General features: G+C 36.6%; 1 long non-coding RNA gene across 1 annotated transcript in view; it reads right to left on the bottom strand.

The window, feature by feature from the left end:
• Positions 1-336: 336 nt before the first annotated feature.
• Positions 337-18,982, bottom strand: part of LOC137239631 (uncharacterized) — an 85,155-nt gene continuing 66,509 nt past the window's right edge. The window contains exon 3 of the long non-coding RNA XR_010949439.1: positions 337-355. This is a non-coding gene — a long non-coding RNA (uncharacterized lncRNA). The remainder of the gene's footprint in view (positions 356-18,982) is intronic.

Raw genomic sequence — 18,982 nt, 5'->3', positions numbered from 1 at the left:
ATTAGTGTTTTTATTTCGAACACACACACACACGCGGCTCTCAGGCTAAAATATCCACAACCTTGAATCCAGGAGAGAGAGAGAGATGTTCACTAGGTAGTGTCGCTGACAATATAGTGTAACCCAAGGACGACGGCTCTCCACAGATAGAGGGAGATAGAGTGCTAGCTAAGCGGTGGCTGAGATGGTGAAGACGACGGTGGCTCTCGCTAAGGGGTGCTAACGGCGGTGGTTAGGATCACGCCCGAAGAGAGATTACTGGGTGACGGTGGCTCTCACCAAATAGCTATGATGACGGTGGTGGCTAGACTTCGGGATGGGATGTCCAAGGATCGGGATGGCGATGATGTTGTACCTACGGCGAAGTATCTATTAGTATGAGGCTAACTAACTACAATATATTGGCTCGGGTATTCGGCTAGGGTAGTAGGGGAGTTTGTCCCGCCGCAGGCGTTGGGAAGTGTTCCCCTCTTACCTGAGCCGTGTATCCGTGCATTACCCTTCCTCTGAGTAATAGGGGGGTGAGTCCCGTCTTACTCAGAGGAGATGATAGCAAAATATTAGGGTTGCCCAACAGGCCGCGGGGGGGAAGTACCATCGGCAGAACCGACCTTGTAACTTTACCCCCCCTCGACACAAAGGGAGTCCCTGGAATATGGGTAAGGCTGCCCAATAGGCCTGGGGAGAAGTACCATCGGCAAAACCGACCTTGTAACTTTACCCCCCGTCGACCCAAAGGGAGCCCCTACAATGTATTTATATTGGCTCGGGCAGTCTGCCAGGGTAGTGGGGAAATCCGCCCGCCACTGGCGTTGGGACGGGTTTCCTTCCTACCCGAGAAGGCTGCTCGTGCATTACCTTTCCGATGAGTAATAAGGGGTGTAAATCCCGTCTTACTCACCGGAAATGTGGGTAAACCTGCGGGGTGTCCGATAAGCAGGGGGGCGTACCATCGGTGGAACCGACCTTGTAACGCACCCTCCTAACTCAAAGGGCACGATTGTCGACCGCCAGTGGCGGCCGACACGCACTCCACTTACCTACGGCGAAGTGTGCCTGGTGTATTCCGGCCAATCATTTTATTCATAGGTAACTATGAACACGTTGGGAATTATGCTCGCATTGTCGCGCACAGCGCGCTACGAATGAAAATTCCCAAGCATTGTGCGTTCACCATCGCTGGCTTGCTTTGTGCTTGCGCGATGGTTGTTGGGCCGGTATGTATGTATATATGTATGTCGGTACATACACTACTAGGGGTGGGCAGTAAATGGAAAATATGATGTTAGGGGTGGGCGCAAAATAGGAAATAGATATTGTGGCGTAGCATTTGCTACGTTACAGGATGTCTATATCTATCTCGATTCCTTTATACCTGTACAACCAATCGTTATGCGATCAAAGTTAATATACTCTGTGAGCTCTGCTCAACTGAGTATAAAAATAAGGAAAAAAATTAAAAAAAAAGAACAAGAATAAAAATAAAATGAAGAAACAATAAAAAGACATTTAAAAAAATTTTACTTAAGGCTAAAAAAATTTTAATAAAGAAATAAAACTTAAATTTTAAATTTATCGCAACATTGCAAGACCACGGGACACTCTCCGGACTTAGAGAATGTTACAATATTGCAAGAAGAAAAACAATATTCCAAGCGGTACACTCTCGAAATGCTACATATTATCAATACACCTAATGACATACGCATGAATTTTAAGAGCGACACCGACAACATCGCTCACGCATACAGACATTTGGTAATGAAGAGAAGTTAGCAACAATAATGCTGAGGGTGTCCAATAAGTTAATATATACGTTGTTGTTAGCAGATATTTTGTTTATTATTACTGTTTATTATTTGTATACATCTTTGTTTCTGTTTATGATATTCTGTGTTCTGCATTGAAATTTTAAATTAGTCGACAAGGTGCATTCACAAGTGTAAGTGTCAGATTATGTTTGTGCATTTATGGTTTTTACAGAAAAATTTATTTTTTACAGCCCTGAAGATGATTTCTAATTGAAATCGAAATATCGACAAAATCAATAAATACAACATATATGGTATAATCAATTGCATTTTTATTACTAATATATATGTGTGGCCTAGAGCTCGGAAATACTTCTTGATTCAACTTAAAATGAGAAAGCTTCATTTAAAAACGAGAATTCTCCATTTTAAAATTGTATTTTTCACTTGAAAATGAGAAAATTTCGAGTGAAAATAAGAAAAACTAAATTAAAAATCACATTAGGCAATTCAAAATAAGAAACCTTCATTTTAAAATAGAAAAAATTCACTTGAATATAGGAATAGTCATTTTAAAATGAGAAAACAACATTTAAAATTGAGAAATTTTAATTTAAAAACAAAGTTTTGTTTTAAAATGAGAATATAATATCATATGTGCTTTACTTTTAAGTAAAAACAACTATGCACAACAGCACCTCTTTAATGAGAAAGACATCAAGTAGGCAACGAAAAATCAGAGTTACCTATGTGAAATATAACAGGAAATGAAAATAGTAATATTATTAATCGAGTAAAACAGAGCAGCAGTAATAATGCAGTTCCAGGACAATTGTGCTATTTGCGTTGAAAAAATGGATAGAAGAGCGATTTCGCGTATTCTACCATGTAAGCACCTATTTCACGAACACTGCATCCGTTCTCTATTGAACAGGGATGACAAAATGTGCCCAATTTTCCGCCAAGAAATATACGGTATGGTCAAATGCAGACAAGCTAAAATTTTTGTATACCTATATTTATATACATATAATTTTTCAGATACCGAAGAATGTTCGAGAAAAGTTTATAAGAAAAACTCAAAAAGGACCGAATCAGAGTTGTGACCACTTCTGCACGTGGTGAAGACTGGGTATCTCTCGCAGCACAATTAGGTGTCTCGTACAAAACTGCTTGGGGCTGGATAAAATCTGGACGGCCCGAACATGAAACAAGAGGTGGCTGCAAACCCAAAATTCTCTCTCGGGACCAAGTCGATGTCATGGTTTCGTGGTTAGAGCAGAACTGCATTATTACCCTTGACGGTAAATTGTGCACACGAAAAGCTGTACACACAGAGCCAATAACCATGAACAGCAAAATTAATAAAGAGAAGCGTGCAGCATACGTCATTTCATTGAACGGGCATATACAAGCAGGGAAACAGATAGTTTTCATCGACGAAACGAATTTTAATTTATTTTGTCGTCATACCAGAGGTCACTCCAAAGTAGGACACCGTGCCATTCAGCAACTTCCTGCAGCAAGAGGCCCAAATATTCATCTCGTTGGAGCTATTTTTGCATGTGGTGTTGTTGCAATGGATAGGCAGCGGGGTCCGTTTAGAAACGAGACTTGTGGCGCATGTATAGCTAATGTGTTACAACGATGGGAAAGGCAAGGTAACAACTTAGCAGACTTAGTCATAATTTGCGACAATGCTCCATGTCACTCTACAATAGAGAACGCTGTAGCTAACCATTCAGATGGGCGATCACAGGTTTTACGCCTTGGCCCTTATTCGCCCATGATGAACCCCATTGAAATCATTTGGGCTAAGATAAAAACATATGTTAAGAGTCACATGACCGTTCTCATTGCTGAAGGGCAAAATTTAGCAGAACAACGATTACAGTACTTGGGAAATTTGGTGGACGAAGCTAAAGTAACCATAACTGGCGGTTATTGTGCACGAGCATTTCAACACTCATCTTCTTTCCAAACAAATACTGTAGCCTTAGAAAATCTATGCGGTGATAATGTCTCAAACTTAAAGCTTATAACATCTGGTGTCCCACAAGGATCTATTTTGTGTCCAATATTGTTTACACTTTTTATTAACGACATAGTTCCTTGTTGCCAAAATGCCAAAATACATCTCTACGCGGACGACACACAAATATACTTGTCACGCCCTATTGGGCTTACCGAAGACTTGTTCGTCAGGCTGAATGAAGACTTATCACGCATAGGAAATTGGGCTCACAGAAATAAGTTATATATGAATGAAACGAAATCTAAGGTGTTAGCAATATCAAGCGCAACATGTGACTTGAACAGCCTTCCTGAAGTTATACTTAATGAAGACAAAATATTGTTCCATGACGTGGTCACCAATTTAGGCTTCAGAATTAACTCTAAATTAACTTGTGTGGACCATGTTAACCTTATGGTCGGTAAAATATATAATACCCTTCGAAATTTGTACAGAACTGCCTATTTACTACCACGTGAAACAAAAATGAAGCTGGTCAAATCTCTTATAATTCCTCAAATTTCTTATGGGGAACTTATATACGGTAATCTTGATTCGTCTTCAAATAATAAATTGCAGCTTGCTTTAAACAATGCTGCCCGTTTCGTTTTTTCTAAAAAGATATTTGATCATATCTCTTCATATGCCGTACAAATTCTCGGAAGTAATGTTAATAACTTCTTAAAACTTAGAAATCTATGCTTCTTGCATAAGCTACTTCATTCCAAAAATCCCTCTTACTTATTTGAAAAACTAAATTTGTGTCAGTCCACTCGGACCCTAAATCTATTGGTCCCTAAGTTTAAATATACAACATCCTCAAGACTGTTCTTTGTCAGTACAATCTGTCTATGGAACTCACTTCCCTCCAAAACAAAAACTATTAAAAAAGCAGGATGTTTCAAACTAGCAGCATTTTCTTTTCTTAACTCTTAAGTTACTCTAAATCTTTAAAGTTTTAAGTGAATGTTTGATAATATATACTATTGAAAATTTGTATGTATTTCACTTTTCTGTTTTTATATATGCTTTGTTATATCTTTAGATGAACAAGTAAATTTCTTTTTGTAACATTTATGTATGTATAATTACTTAATCGGATTGATGTACTGCCTAAAAGACGTAAGTCTTCCTGGTACAAACACTAAATAAATAAATAAATAAATAAAAAAAAATAAATAAATATGCCTGTAGGCAATTAGTTATAATTATATTGTTATAAAATTTTTTTTTCTCATTTTCAATTGGTGGATTCTCATTTTCAAGTAGAAATTTCTGTTTTTGAAATGATAGTTTCTTATTTTTAAATGAAATATTCTCGTTTTCAAGTGGCTTGTCTTATTTTCAAATAGAGGTTTCCTATTTTGAAATGAAACATTCTTATTTTGAAGTGACTATTCTGATTTTCAAATGAAAGTGTCTCATATTAAACTGAAGTTTTCTTATTTTAAATTGACTATTCTGATTTTCAAATGAAATTTTCTCACATTAAACTGAAGCTTTCTCATTTTAATTTATCTATTCTGATTTTCAAATGAAGTTTTCTTATTTCGAGAAGAAGTTTCTCAGAAGTTTTCTCATTTTAATATGAAAATGGTGTAGTTATTAGAAAAAATATGAGCAGCAAGTTAAACAAGAATTTTAAAATATGTAAATAATGCAATATACCAAAATACAAAAATGTTTGAAAAACACCTTTGGCAAATGATTTAAGTAATCAAACAGCAATTGAACAGGTGGTCGAGGCTGTTTACTATTGTGGACGTTTTTTTTTTTTCAAACATTCGCCGCTTGTATGAATTCACAATATCCACACCTAATAATGTTACCTACATATATTTATATATTTTCAACTGTGAACAAAATCAGCACACCCAAAAGTAAAAAATATAAAAAACGAAAATTAGCTTTCATTACTAAGGTCTTTAACGTTGAACAGCTTTTTGCCTACAGTTGCCAAATATGTTGACAATCTAATTGTTGGAGGTCCTCTAATTTAAAATAAAAACAGCCGCTCTTCTGAACAATAAAGAATGTTTTATTTCGACTTACTTCAACGTCGGTTAGATACACAGAGAGAAAAGAAATTAATCGTAAGTTAAAATGGCGAATGCAAAGAAAGAATTCGCAAAGCAAAAATGCGATTACAAGTTGCAAATGAAAAACAGAGTTGCCACATGAAATAGAATTTCAACACTCCTCCTCAAATCTGGTATTCATTTGCAGTCACAAATTAATAATTTAACTCAAAAAAAAAACTTTGAAGTTATTTTACATGTACTAGATTAAACCTAACAATTTTACAAACTTGTTATGATTTAACTTGCTTAGATTTTTCGTAAATACATCTGCAATATTATCTGAGCTTGAACAATATTGTAATTCAATTAAATTTTTCTGATACATATCTCTTATATGATGATATTTAATTTCTATGTGCTTACATCTTGTATGGTATACAGCATTTTTGATAAGATGTAATGAGCTTAAATTATCACCATTTACAACAATTTTGTCAGGCCTATGTACATTTATTTCGTCCAAAAATTGTTTTATGAACATAACCTCTTTTGCGGCAGTTGACAACGATATGTATTCCGCTTCGGTGCTGCTCAAGGCCACTGTTGATTGCTTCTTCGACTCCCAAGACACCGCACCACCGGCTAAAAGAAATACATAGCCAGTGAACGATTTGCGCTCGAGTGACTCTCCACCCCAATCAGCATCAGCATAGCATTGTATCGGCGTTCCCTTCTTACTGTACGTGAGCGATAAATCAATCGTAGAACATAAATATCTTAACACCCTTTTTGCCGCTGCCAAGTGTTCGCTATGTGGCTCATTATTATGCTGCGCAAGCTTGCACACTGTATGTATAATATCTGGCCTTGTGCACAACGCCAGATACAACAACGAGCCTATCAGCGACTGGTACTCTTGTTTGCCAACGCGCTTGCAACTAGAATCAGCGCATAATATTTGTTGCTTAGGATCGAGTGGTGTTGCTATAGGACGACAGTCTAACATTTCATGTTGTTGCAGCAATTCTTTGATTTGCCCTTTTTGTCGTATAGCTATTGCGCCCCTTTCACCTTCTCTTTCGACTTCCATACTAAGAAATAATTGAACAGGACCCTTATCTACCACTTGCAGTCTTTTCGAAATTTCGTGTTTAATAGAGCTCATCTCTTTCTTGTTTGAGCTGGCTATTAGCAAATCATCTACATACACTGCTAACAAATTGATGTGCCCGTCGTGATGCTTCGTATATACGCAAGGCTCTGTTACACATTGTTTAAAACCAATATTAATTAAAATGTCATGCAACCTCATATTCCATTGACGTCCTGCCTGTTTCAAACCATATAAAGCTTTCTTTAACTTTAAGACTTTATTGGGATACTCGCTGTTTGTAAATGTTTCAGGCTGCACCATATATATTTCGTCATCTATGATACCATTTAAAAACGCAGATGAAACGTCAACATGGTGTAGGTATAGCTGGTACTCTGCAGCTAACGCGAAAATTGTACGGATCGTAGAATACCGCACCACAGGTGAAAACGTATCGGTATAGTTCACCCCATATACTTGGCTGCACCCTTTGGCTACTAGCCTTGCCTTAAATCGATCAATTTCACCGTTCTTGTTTTTCTTGATCGAAAATACCCATTTGCACTTTATGGCTTTCTGATTTTTTGGTAAATCTACTAGCTCCCATGTATCGTTGTCTAAAAGAGCTTGATATTCAGCACACATTGCTTTACGCCACTCACTTGCATGGTCACTAGACATGGCTTCACCCACTGTATTCGGAATATCAACATCATTGAGAAAATTTGCATAATGGTATTCTTTCTTTGGCCTTCCTGGTTTCCCTGACCGCACCAACTTAGGCCGACCAGGTCCTACTTGTTTAGTAGCAGGCTCTTCATCACTTTCTTCTTTTGCAGATTTATAATCACTCTCTGGGTCGTCTTCAGCACTAACACGTTCATTATCTAGCTTGTCTTCAGTGCTAACACATTCACTCTCTGGCTTGTCTTCAGTGCTAACCCACTCACTCTTTAGCTTGTCTTCAGTGCTTACACATTCACCTTCTGGCTTATCTTGATTTGACTTTAAAATATATAAATCAACGTTTAGATTTTCTTTCGGAATAGTTGGTTCTATAAATGATACATCACGTCTTAAAATAATTCCTCTTGTGGCAGAATCATACAAGCGATAGCCCTTGGTAGCACTACCGTAACCAACCATTACATACGCTTTTCCCTTAGCATTAAATTTACTTTTAGGTTTTTTATCTAAGGCGTAAGCCACTGATCCAAATGTTCTTAGATGTGACACAACTGGTTTTCTTTTATACCATGCCTCATAAGGCGTCATTTCATCAACTGCTTTTGTTGGTGACCTATTTCGCAAGTAGGCTGCAGTATTTACAGCTTCTGCCCATAATGTATCACTCAAGTTCGCACCAATTAGCATGCTCCGTGCCATCTCTACCAATGTCCGGTTATAGCGTTCAGCTACACCATTCTGCTGCGGAGTGTAGGGTACCGTGAACTGATGCAAAATGCCACAATCTTTTACATACTGCTGAAACAAATCATTTGTGTATTCAGTGCCATTGTCACTTCTAATGGCTTTAATTAGACACCCAGTTTGACGTTCAGCGAAAATCTTGAATTCTTTAAATTTACTGAAAACTTCGCTTTTGTGCTTCATTAAATAAACAAAACCATATCTTGATTTGTCATCTACAAATGTCAATACGTATTTCGAACCACCAGCCGATGTTTTTACTGGCCCAAATACATCTGTATGTACTAGTTCAAGTAATTCGCTTGCTCGATTTGAACTTGATGTAAATGGTTTTGTTACACATTTACTCTGCATACATACAACACACTGAATAGATTTTGGCACATTTACTTGAAGCCCGTTCACTAAATTTTTGTTTACAAGCATACGCATGCTGTCATAGTTCAAATGACCATACCGTGCATGCCACTTCATTGCTTCATTCTGCTGGCCTGCAAAGAATAACATTTTCTTATTTTCTGTGAACAAAAACATACCACCAACTTTGTTTCCACGCAATATTACGCTGCCGTTGTTTTCATATACCGTGACAAAATCTTTTGCAAATTTAACACAAAGGTTATTTTTCACTGCTTTCGATACTGAAATAAAATTGCATTGCAATACAGGAACATAAAGTACATCAATCAGCTGGATTTCTTTCCCTTCTGCTTTTAGTCGAACTGTTCCCTTTCCCATTGCTTCTATACATTTGTTACCAGCCAACAAAATGTTTTCATTGTATTCATTCAACTTATCGAACATGTTTCTGTCACAACACATATGCGACGTGGCTCCGCTATCGATACACCATACGTTCGACTGCAAGTTGTTTGACTCAAACGCTGAGAACAGAGTAAATGCTTTTGGTTTCTCGTTTGTTTTATCTGTCTGTTCCTGGTTTTTGTTGCTTTTGTTGCATTGTGCAGCAAAATGACCCGTGCGTCCACAACTAAAACATTTTAAGTTCGATCGATTTCTAGAACATTTACTTCGCTGCGACGACTTGCTGCCACTGCTTTTACCCTTTTCATGTGCCATGAAAACTTGCACGCTACTTTCTGCAATAGGCGACACACTCAATTTTCGCCGTTGCTCTTCCTCAAGCAATTTAATTTTTAACAAACTCAGCTTTGGAAGCTCATCGCGTGACTCTAACGCGACAACTAAATTTTCGAAAGACTTCGGAAGACTAGCTAGGAGCATTATTACAAATAACTCCTCCTGCAGATCTATACCAATTTCTGTTAGCTTCTCAACTATACTCGAAAAATTGCTTAGATATTGTTGTACCTTATCACTTTCTGCCATGCGCATATCCAGTAGCTGCTTAAATAAAGACACCTTTCGCGCAGGGCCTTTTGGTCGATGTATATCCTGCAACACACTCCATGCTTCTTTTGCTGTTTTGCATTTTTTCACGTAGGCAATTTGTATTGGCGTTAGGCTTAACACAATTGTTGCCATGGCCTTCTCATCACTCGATTTCCATGCTTTTTGTTCAGCGTCTTCGGCTTCTGTAGCTGGCTGCATAAGTGCACCTGACACCACATCCCAGAGCTCCTTGTATACAAGTATACTTTTTACTTGAACGCACCATGCGTCATAGTTGGACTCATCCAACTTCTCAACATTAAAAAACGAGGAATTGTTCATTTTTCTTAGCACTTTATGTAGGGGCTGGGCCCATAACCTGTTGGAGGTCCTCTAATTTAAAATAAAAACAGCCGCTCTTCTGAACAATAAAGAATGTTTTATTTCGACTTACTTCAACGTCGGTTAGATACACAGAGAGAAAAGAAATTAATCGTAAGTTAAAATGGCGAATGCAAAGAAAGAATTCGCAAAGCAAAAATGCGATTACAAGTTGCAAATGAAAAACAGAGTTGCCACATGAAATAGAATTTCAACACTAATAAACACCCGAAAACTAACATCTCGCCGAAAGTATAAAACTGATAATAAAAAAAACAGTGACAAAAATTATTGTACACGAAAATGTATTGATATAAAAAGGACAAAAATGATATAAAATGTACACAATAACGGCTTGTAACAGTTTGTAATATCAGCCGAAAGGCCAAACTTTATGTGCCTATTTTATGGACAATAGCGACAGCTAACAGACAAAATTTCGCACCATTAAAATGAGATGCAGGCAGACGGACAGACATTAAGGTAGACAGGTGAATAATAACTATGTATGTGTATGTGAGAGTATCATAAACAGACGATAGTATGCACTCATACCACGCTGCAATGTTTACTAAATGGGCAGCGTATGAATGAAAAATCAGGACAGAGGTTGGTAAAATGTAATCCGAGTATGTATGCAATTTTTTTTTTTTTTTTTTTGAAAAGGAAACCGTTGTGGGTATCAGTACTTAAAAAAGAATTTAAGGATGAGAATGTAAATGTGAAGTGTTGCAAAACTATACCGGATGAGCTGGATAATAAAAACCGCAGACAGTGAAAATGTTTATGAAGCGGTTATATGCTGGCTGCGCCAAAAACGAAGTGCATAGCAGTAGCTAAAGGGGTGGAACGGCCGAACATTTGGGACAAATGAAACGACTTGTTGGCGTTTTTAGCTTGAGGGCCAATTTACATCCATACACATTGAGTAAATAACTAAATACATATGCTTGTAAAATTCAATAGGTTTGTCAATACCGCGGTTCAAAAACAGGTTTTTCGGAGTAGTACAAACACAAGGCGATTTAGTCTCCACTAATTCGCATGCGCATTTCTCTGCGCTCTGTTTCAGCATGCATCAATTGCGTCATAACTATAATGGCCATCTTGCTAACAGCAGTCCAACAATCTATTGTCTGCACATTCGGGGAACTAAATTCCTAATAGAAGGCTCCTCTCCAAAAACTCTGTGTACAGAGAGTCTTTTGCCGTGAAAACGAGGGCAGTGAAACATTACGTGTTCTGCGCTTTCCAATTCCAAAGGACAGTGTGAACAGAAAGGATCCTCCTCTATCCACGCTTAAGTAGATATTCCTTGAAACCGCCGTACCCGCTCCATATCTGTGTGAGGTGTTCGTCGTGTTTTCGCTCGTATTATTCCGGATTTTCCAGGATAAAACATGGATCGTGTCGTCAGACACCGTCCGATTAGCTCAGCTATCCGTATAGCAGTAATACGGTAGACTGCTAGTATATCTTTTGGTGGACCATTTTAGATCCGCGCCATACTGGTCTGTATATAATAATATTATCGAGCCAGCTACGTTAGATATTCACCCCTATTCTGCATTTCGATTACGTTCCCGTTTTACGCTCCGCTTAAGTCGAAGTTGGGTATTCTGCGTTACGACGGAATCGTAAGGAGAAGAGGAAGAGCAAAAGATTTTTCGAAATCAGCTGTCTGTACGGAATGTGTGAACACTGGAACAAAATAAATAGAGGAAAATTTTTAAAAAACACTGAAAAACGTTTATATTTTATTATCCAAGCCATTTTGTACAAAGAAAAGCAATAGAATATATTGCCGCAGTGTTATATTTTTTTGAATGAAGTGCTTTCATAATTGTAAGTGTGTTTTTGTCGTTGTTTTGGCCAATTCCCTGCCGCGGCCACCAAGTTTTGTTAAAACGGATTCCTGCATGAATATAGTTGCCATTTTGTGAATTTTATGGATGCTAATTTCATTACACTGGCCTAAAATACTTTATAAAGATTTACTTATTCTTTCCGCAAGGGTTGTTTACGTTTTCGCTTCATCTTCCTCTACTCCTGCAGCTTGCATGGCATATAACTGGACCCAACGAACAGACACAAATTATAGCTGTCTATTATAATGGAATCAATAGCCGCGGCATTATTTGTGGATTTGGAAAGCAACGCATACGAAAATTGCCAGGCGAGAATGGAAAGGCAAATATTGCGAGATTTGTGTAATCCATTTGAGACGAGTGCCGAATTGTAAGAAATTTAACTTAAAGGTGGTACAGTTTAATGACTTATTTTCTTATTTAGGTTATTTAGGTTAAAAAAAACTTTCGACTTAATAAGGATGCTTTCAAGTATGTGTTAGATACTTTTGCGGGGCAAATACGCCCGAGGACTTCGTCACACATTGGGGATTAAGCACTAATTTCATTCAAAACCACTTACAGGTACGAAAAAACAACCGATTGCAACAATGTTTACACAGAAATTTTCGTAATTGAATTCTGAAGAGACTCACATCGCTTGATTCTTCAAATTAATTTGTTTATTAAACAATTTGTTGCAAAATAACCTATTCTTTGCAGAACTTTATATTATAATACGTATTTATGTATCATTTTCGTGACAAACAATTTTTGCTCAATACTTAAGAGAATGATAACCACTTTAAGAGACAGTAGGTATTGCTAATTGACATACGTTTTGCAAAATTAATTTGTTTAAACAATTTTTTAAAGAACATTTTGCAAAATTTTTTTTATTATTATTTTTTTTTTCTAATTAATTTGACAAATCAGGCGATGTAAGTCTCTTCGGAATTCAATTACAAAAATGTCTGTACAAAAATGATTAAAATCGGTTAATATTTGTGATATGTAGGTGGTTTTGAAAAGTTCGTCCCCAATGTGCGACATCGACATGTTGTTTTTGACCTGGAAACATATAAAAAACAGTCATCATCAAGCCTTTTACGTTTCTTAACAAGTTTTACTTACATTTTTGTTAAAATTCTGTTATAAATTAATAAAAAAATAAAAAAAAAAATATTTTTCCGCCAACTAATTTGCAACTTAGAAAAACGGAACTACGATCGAAATGCAGAATACACAAAATCGAACGATTCGAAGTTGGATCGAAAGAGATTGGAACACAGAATACCAAAATTGCCAAATCGAAAAAATTCCAATCCAAGTCGAAATGCAGAATAGGGGTGATTAGCTGACGGGTATCTTCGCCTGGACCGCAGATGTTGGGCATTATTCGCGGTAGGGCTCCACTCTAGAAACTTTTTCCCCGCACTTAGACTTGCTTATGCCCGTCTTTTATAGTCTGGTATTGCTAAAAGTTCCGTACCTTGAAGCTTCTACACCCTCTCGAGCCTGCGGTAGAGTATTTTCACGTCGTTAGTTTCGCGAGTTGAAATTGCATAGTAATGTGCGATAGTTGATAACATTAGCCACACAATTTGCATTTAAACGATATAGTATAGATATCTACCAAGTTGTGTAAAAAAGGAATAGGAACAAAAAAAACAATACTTAGAGGCAAGGTGTGCAGCGGGGCATTCCTATAGATGAGTGAATGGAGGCATCTGCCTCTACGCCAATATAAAGTATGAATTTTGGAAATTTCGAGTTCAAAACTCAGCTCCCTAAAAGCTAGGTAATGAAAAAGTAAAATTCAGAAACATGTCCTAATAACCAAAGTCGTGTGCTAATTTTGTAAATTTTCTCTAATGTCAATACAAAAATTTTTATAAAGCAAAATCCGCCTGTCTCGCTTATTAAATACATACGTATAAATATCATTGATATAATAGTGAGCAGCGAAAGCATTGCTAATAATGCACTGCTAAAAATACATGTTACTATGTTCTGTTGAACGCACCTGAAAATATTCCACACAATTCTCTATTATAGTCATCGCATTTTTTTTAGTTCAACTCTATTTGTTACCACATTTTCGTCGGTGTCACATAAAAGGCAACATTAACTTTTATATGGGTTATAAAATTTAAAGAGGTGTACAAGTTGGACTTGAAATAGACGCAGCCACTTTTTTTGCGGACAAATTTAAGTTGAAATTTAAATGATGTTAATTTAATAATGAACAATTTTGTGAATTAGGTTTTGCATTAGCTTAATAGCCAGGAATAGTTTATAAATTATTTATGAACCATGTTTATATATAATTGTTTTACAACATTTAAAAAACACTCGAGTAAAGGGTGGAAGTTTGTGAAAACGAAAAAAAACTTGCATAGAAGTGATATTTCCTTATGATAGGCTGCAAGTTTATGCGGTCTTTATAAGAATAAGTTCAAAGGGTAAGGGCTTTTTGTGCAAGAATAATGAACTTGTTTACTAGTTGATATAGAAACTATAAAATCACGTTGTAAACGCTAACATATTCGTACCACCTGAAAATACGGGTACCGGTGCGTATACGGAACATTTTCTTTTATTTTTTCTTTCTTGTTTGAAAAAGAAGAATTACATAAAAAAATATACCGTACTGAACTCATGTTAAGTTACATACCTTTAGCTAAAATAAAAGATTCTCGAGATTAACATCATTACGTTATACAAAGATAGCATTATGGAGCCTTGAGTCAGGTGCTCCAGGTTCTGATCCTCTGTGATATTTTATAAGTATTTCCTCTCGGAAGGAGTCTACGCAATCTAAGAGTTTCCCATTAAAATAAACATACAAGTCTAGACATTTTATAGGTACAACCATCATTAAAAAATCTGACTTGGGATGTCTTCGAAGCTTGCAGCTATTTCGGAGGTTGGTAGTATATACCCGTTCTAGTCAGATGTTAGTAAAAACTAGCTAGTGTTGCTGGATTCTGATTATTCTGAATAACGTTACTTTAATAGTATTAGGAAAATGGTTACAAACGACGAGCTGGTCTATGAGCTTATCTTACTATTTTGCAAATATTCTAAGGCACACTTGCAGAACGGCAAGAGTTAGCTTCTTATGAGGAGTTAAAACTAATAAAACTTCCACTAATTTTAAAGATGCCTCTGAGTTAAAAACTTCTGCAAGACATTTGAAATTAGTCTCCTTATTTCTGGATTTACTAGTATTAGGTGGTAACTGACATTAATATTTCAGCTAGCAATATTTCAGACCACATTCTTCAAATCTATGTAGCATTCGTCTATTTACACATTAGAGTCACGTGTCGTATGAGCAATCTTTAACACTTTAAGAACCCATGTGTCCAATAAAAATTTTCTTTGTACCGTTTATATTTCTATACTTTTTAACCAAAAAAAGAGCCCTTATAAATCGTATAAGAACCAAAGCACTCAAGCTATCTTTCAGGTTGATTGTTGGACTTATAAGCCAAAAATAGAAATAAATCATCAACGACTAGGAAAATTGAGTATTAATTTTCCAAATTTTCTGAATTACATAAACCCAGCTTTTTGAAGTTACAACCTACTTGTCCTGCTTTATGAAGCATATTAATTTTGTTCGCATAACGGTACCCCGTAACAGCATAACCTAATCGAGATAGATATAGACTTCTGTATATCAAAATGATCTGGGCGAAAAAATAAATTAATTTAGCCATGTCCGTCCGTCTGTCCGTAAACACGATAACTTGAGTAAATGAAATGAATAATGAAATTTGGTATATAAGTTCCTGAGCACTGATCTCAGATCGCGAAATCGGACTGTAACTACGCCCACTTTTTCGATATCGAAAATTTCGAAAAACCGAAAAAGTGCGCTAATTCATTACCAAAGACGGATAAAGCGATGAAACTTGGTAGGTGGGTTGACCTTATGACGCAGAATAGAAAATTAATAAAATTTAGGACAATGGGAGTGGCACCGCCCACTTTTAAAAGAAGGTAAGTTAAAAGCTTTGCAAGCTGTGATTTGGCAGCTGAGTATGTAATGTTCGGTTACATCGAAACTTAGCCTTCCTTACTTATTTTTATAGCAAAGAGTACTGCATCGACTTATAAGCATAGTTAAGTAATTTAAGATTATCAACTTTCGGTTGCTGGATAATGAGTAAACGAGGGCTATGACCTTTTCAACGCCTTGGCAGTAAAATGTAGCTTCTTCTGGTGGCGTCCAATTGGCTACACAATGAAACATCAGAAAGAAAAAAGATGATGAAATCTGCCTACATTTGACCCCTGTTAGAGCCAATTTAATTTGGCAATATCATCAAAGAAATCAACAATCACAGCACGTAACTGTGTTCAGCCTACTTATGGGGTAGCAATTTCTATAATAAAAACAAAATAATTTGGCCAAATGACATATGAATGATAGAAGAGAAATAAAAGTTTGATATTTCACTTGTTTTCTATTATGTGGTACGTAGCGTATGGATAAATAAGTTAATTTTATGTAATTAAATTAATGAAAAGTGTTAAATTAAATCAGTCTCAGCACGGCCATCCTTCCTACCAAAGTTACCAAACTTACTACATTTATATTGCAGTCTGCGATTTGTTAGCTAATTTGTGAGGCGTTACAATGAAAAGGCGTTGCTGTAAATCTTAAAACCACACGTCAGTCTGACAAAACACAAAAAAGGCAAAGGACAAATATAGCAAGCGGCAGGACAGAGCACAAAAACAACGAATGAAGTTACAGTAAACGGCCAGCTTTTGCAGTGCGAAATCGTTAAAGTGCAAGGGAAAGTATATTGTGTGTATGCAAGTATAAAAGTTTAAGGTTCAACACCATAAAGGATTAACACACCAGCGCCATAGGCCAAAGCTTCTTCTATACTCATGTATATTTGGTTGTCGGCCACTTAAGATGCTGCTACGTGTAGTATTAATGCAGCTGACTTTTAAGAACTTTGACACATCAACAAATCTACAACTACAACAAAAAGTGCTTACAAAGTTTAATAACAAATCGAAGGACAAGCTGATACGATTCGAAAGATTAATTATTATATTACAGAGGGCAAATAAAAATGGTTGAAAAACAAACGTAGAAAAATGAGCTTCTCTCGACCTTTAAAGCCGTATTGTGGAAATTTGAGTTCATATTTGTAACTTATTCCTCTCATTCTTCTATTTTCAAAGAAAATCCCTTGAAAGAAAATCGCAAAACCTTGAGAACTTGCCTCTTCGGATATAATTAAAAATTGGAAAATAGCAAAACAAACTTTTTGCTTCTTTCAAAATGCATACACACGTAAAGCGCACGTATGTTGCATGCGCACTCAGCTACAGTTATGCAGTAAAAAATTTAAGAATAACTATCGAAAATCATCGACAGCAGCATTGTATGCCATTCTACACATCCCGCCTGCAGACCTAACGTCCCAAAGGCATCGCATTAGCAACGGCAACAAGGCCTCGGCGCAGCTTGAGTACAGGCCTTATGGCCACAGCAGTATAGCGCCATCTAATATCGGGCAAACGGAATATATGGTCCCGTGCCTGAGCTTCGAAAGAGATATTGGGCCACAATTGAGCCGGGGGATTGGTGCCGGGGTGCAGAAATGGCAGAACACGTGTATACGGATGGTTCCAAATTAATGGAAGGGATTGGGTCTGCTGTTTACTGTGTCGACCCAGAAATAAGTAGATCCTAAAGGCTGCCAGATTACTGCATCGTTTTTCAAGCGGAAATTATAGCAGTGAAGAAAGCAGCAGAAATTCTGGAGGAAGCGTGCTTAAGCTGCAGTCGCGTCAATTTATATATTGATAGTCAGGATGCGATTAAGGCAATAATCTCACACAGTAATTCATGAAGAAGTGTTCTGGAATGCAAAGAAGCATTGGAAAAACTTCGCTCAGGCCGGACCATACATCTTTACTTGATTCCCGGTCATAAAGGGATAGAAGGTAACGAAAAGGCCGATGAGTTGGCAAAGAAGGGTGCAACACTCGCTGAGTCGACGATAGACGTCCCAATCCGTTTGGGAGAAATCAAAAGACGGCAGGAGTTACATATGATCCATCAAGCAGGAAAGGCGTGGACAAAAGCTCGTGACTGCACAATTTCTAAGATCATGTACAAAGCCTACGATATTAGACTCACAAAGTGGCTCATATCTCTGAAGAGAAAAGACTTAAGGCTCACGATGGGCATATTGACTGGACACTGCCCTCTGGCAGTAACAGCAAGTGTAGAAAGTGTGAGCTGCAGGAAGAAACGGTGTATTCATGTCCTGCGTTCTCCAGGTCAAGGCTCCAGCTATTACAGGCGGCAGAGTTGCCAGATCTTGAGGCAGCAATTAAGCTAGGTCCTAGAAAACTGATATTTCCCAAAAGGACGGAGTTATTCTACATATCGCTCATTTACTTCAATAGTGTCATAACTCAAAGAGGTACCCACTATCATGATCTATGTTACAAATTCTGGTAACACTATGGACACATTCAGTCTATGTGAGGTCTTTATTGACCGGCCAGTTCAACCTAACCTAGCCTATCGAAAATTAAGCCCGTAGAAAATATACACTTGTGTAGAAACATATCGGTTTTTGTAAAAAAGCAATACATTAATTTTGATGAAAAGAATTTTGCAATAACTTATCTTTTTTTCTATGAAAAACTGCCCACAAAATGTATGTATGTATTAAACTTCAAATAATGTTTTTATTTTTCTTGCTTTTGTAAATTGTTAGATTTATTGACCTATAAGGCTTCAAGATGAATACAACTTATTTTTTTGTTTATATTCATTTATAATTTATTTGGTCGATATTTCAACTTCAATCTGAAGTTTATTGCTTTTGTTTTATTTCATTACATTTGTTTTTTTTTTTTTTGTTAAAAATTTTTATTCATTTAATTTCTTTGATTTTGGATTCAAGCGACTCTAAGAATGTCGCTTAATTAAGTTTTTCCCTCATCTGGTTTTTATTTTTATCACATTTTATTTCTTTTTTTATTTTTTTATTTTTATTACTTTTTTTTAATTTTTTGTTAAATTTTTTTTTTATTTTTTT

The sequence above is a fragment of the Eurosta solidaginis genome, chromosome 2 (assembly GCF_040869045.1).
Source record: "Eurosta solidaginis isolate ZX-2024a chromosome 2, ASM4086904v1, whole genome shotgun sequence".
In the NCBI taxonomy this organism is placed as follows: domain Eukaryota; kingdom Metazoa; phylum Arthropoda; class Insecta; order Diptera; family Tephritidae; genus Eurosta; species Eurosta solidaginis.
Note: the sequence above shows the minus strand (reverse complement) of the source record. Positions and strands in the feature narration are given on the sequence as shown.